The following is a 3,231-nucleotide window of genomic DNA, read 5'->3' on the forward strand; positions in this document are numbered from 1 at the left end:
GGTGGGGCGCGGTCGGAGTCCGCGCCTTTAGGGGGGTACTGTCACACCCTGGCTCTGGGGACTCCTAATATGTTGAGCCAGGGTGTGTATAGTCTGTGTGTTCTAGGTTTCACTTTCTGGTTTTGTAGATCTATGTTGGCCAGGGTGGCTCCTAATTAGAGACGGCTGTAGCTCGTTGTCTCTGATTGGGAGTCATACTTAGGTAGCCGTTTGGCACTCATTCATTTATTTATTTTTATTTATTTCACCTTTATTTAACCAGGTAAACCAGTTGAGAACAAGTTCTCATTTACAACTGCGACCTGGCCAAGATAAAGATTCATGGTGGTTTCTTGTTCGTATTTGGTTTGTGTATGACCATTGACTGTCACGTCATCGTTTTGTTGTTTTGATCGTGTGATCATTGATATAATAAATATGTTCACTTTCAACGCTGCGCCTTGGTCCTCCTCTCTCACCGACGATCGTGACAAATTGACTAAGTACAAAACACAAAACCACACAGTAACATTTTCACCAAACCTAATCAGTGTTTCATCTAGAAATACCTTTCATATAAAGTAAATGCCTTTCACAATGCAATGCTCACAATACTTTTCATATGATTCTCTTCTCATTTGTTTAAATACATTTGACCATCACTTAATCTAACTGCGCTTAATGGTTAATCACTTAACCAGGGGTAACTGTATATGCCATGTACGCATGTTTGTGCATTTGTGTGCGTTTAAAAAAGGGATGTCTAAGCCAGAGAGAGACAGCCGTTTCATGGAACTGCTCAGCTTTCGTTATTAGATAATAAAAGTCTAATTCTTGGATTCACAGGTTCCAGTTTCTTGTGAGATATGTTTGAGTTGACTACTTCATGAGTCATATATATTTCTACAACAGCAGACGGCAAGGAACTGTTGTGTCTAATGAAGTCTGGGCCATCGTTGTTGACCATGTGGTAAACAGAGGCCTTACCATGGCAGAGGCTGCCAGATTAGTTCACCCCAATCTGAAAAGATCAACTGTCAATTCAATCATAAGAACATTTTCTCCAAGAAAACCAGTAAGTCTGCTGGATATGCACTATGCTTTACCATTACATTACATTTTAGTCATTTAGCAGACGCTCTTATCCAGAGCGACTTACAGGAGCAATTAGGGTTAAGTGCCTTAAGGGCACATCGACAGATTTTTCACATAGTCGGCTCGGGGATTAGAACCAGCGACCTTTCGGTTACTGGCACAACGCTCTTACCCACTACCTGCCGCCCCAGACCAAAGCAATTGGAACTTAAACTGTTACAGTGAATGCATGGAAGGATGTGGGTTTGAGAGTGAAAAGAAACACAGATTTGTTAAAAACAAATTATGAAAATAAAGAGTAAAGCGGAGTGGTTTGTAATATGGCAGATCATATGAAGAGGGTGGACTTGAAGGGAAAGGTTGAGAGAAGGGGGAAGTCCTAGAGCTGTCTGTGTGGGCTAGATCACCGGTCCATCATGCTGAGGATCATCTCAGGGGTGAGATCTCCGTTGGACGCAACCTCTGCTACAGGCAGCGCCACCCCTGCCTCTGCCTCCTCTGACTGCTCAACCACCACCTCTATGGCAGCCTGCTCAGCCTCTGGCTCATTCTTCACTATGATGTTCTCTATGGCACCTGTATTCTCATCCTCCACCTGGATGATGGCTGCTGCTGCAGCAGCCTTGCCCTTAGGGGTAGCCTTGCTAGCTTTGGCAGGTGAGGCGGGTTTGGGCGCATTCTTGGGGGGTCTACCGCGTTTCCTCTTCACGGGAGGCTCCACAGGGGCAGGGATAGGCTTGGTGGGTGGAGCCTGCTCCAACTCCATCTCCTCCTCCTCCTCTTCTTCGTCCTCCAGCAGTGCCGCCTCAGCCTCCTCATCCTCTTCATCAATGTCATCCAGCTCAGGATCAGCATTGTCCTCACTATCGTCGTCATCATCGTCCTTCCTTGAGCGCATCTTCCTCTTCCTCCCACCTCGTCCTATCTTGGGTGGGGTTCCATTCTCTCCTTCACCAGGATCCCCGTTACAGTTCTCTGCATGTCTGGCCATGGTGTTCCTGCGGGTGAAGGTCTTGCCACACTATGTGCACACAAAGGCAGTCGGCACAAAGTTGGGGTCATGGTAGCGCCGGAAGTGCATGTCGAGGAGCTGCTTCTGACGGAAGGTCTTCTCGCACTGGCTACAGGAGTAAGGCTTCTCTCCTGTGTGCGTGCGCCTGTGCATCAGCATGTGGCGCTCTTGTCTGCAGCAGTAGTCACACTGGTCACACTTGAAGCGTTTCTCATTTTTGTGGGACTTCTGGTGCTGGATGAGAGCATAGCGCTCGTGGAACACAGCATCACAGTAACGGCATTTCCTGCCCTGCTCATGAACGAGTGCTGCTTACGCAGATGGACACCCAGGTCACTCTTGCGGGCGATAACTGTGTCACAGTGGGGACAGTGGAACTTGGCCACGTTCTCTGTGTGCTTCTGCAGGATGTGCATCTTCATGGTTCCACTCTGGGTGAAACGGGCGTGGCAGATGTAGCATTCATATGGCTTCTCTCCCGAGTGTGTCCTCATGTGTCTCTTCAGCTTGTAGGTGTCTCTGCTGGCGTAGCTGCACAGACTGCACATGTTGTAATGCATGTAAATTCACATAACTTGTTCCAGTATTCTTCCAGTATGATCTACTGACAGTATACTCTTGTTCTACCCTCAGAATTGACAGAAGACCCCATGGTGGTGATCGTGTGCTGACCGACCAGCAGGAGTGGGCAGTGGTGGAAATGGTGAGGGCCAGGAATGACATACGTCTGTCTGAAATAAAGCAGGCCATTGAGGAGAATGATGACACCTTTGCCAATGTGTCATCCATCAGCCTACCAACAATCACCCGCCTTTTGAAGAGGCACCAGGTATCTATGAAACACATTTACCTGGTGCCTTCTGAGAGAAACAACTGCGGGCCGAGTATGTTCAGGTATAGCACTATATACTGTATTACTGTTGCTATTAATGCACATGCTACTTCACAATATCATAATGGAACTATACTGTAAAAAGAACTAACCAAAATATATTTTTAGAGGGTGATGGTGCTTGATGCTGCTGTGAACCATCACTAGTATATCTTTGTTGATGAAGCGGGCTTCAACCTGGCCAAAACTTGGTGCCGTGGGCGGAACCCTATTTGCCAATGGGCGTCCGTCCAAGTGCCTGGACAACGCGGGG

The 3,231-nt window shown here is 47.4% G+C and overlaps 1 pseudogene; it reads right to left on the minus strand.

Moving 5' to 3' along the window:
• Nucleotides 1-1,255: 1,255 nt before the first annotated feature.
• LOC123488754 lies at nucleotides 1,256-2,634 on the minus strand (annotated as a pseudogene).
• Nucleotides 2,635-3,231: the final 597 nt, after the last annotated feature.

Source organism: Coregonus clupeaformis, unplaced genomic scaffold (genome assembly GCF_020615455.1).
Source record: "Coregonus clupeaformis isolate EN_2021a unplaced genomic scaffold, ASM2061545v1 scaf2465, whole genome shotgun sequence".
In the NCBI taxonomy this organism is placed as follows: domain Eukaryota; kingdom Metazoa; phylum Chordata; class Actinopteri; order Salmoniformes; family Salmonidae; genus Coregonus; species Coregonus clupeaformis.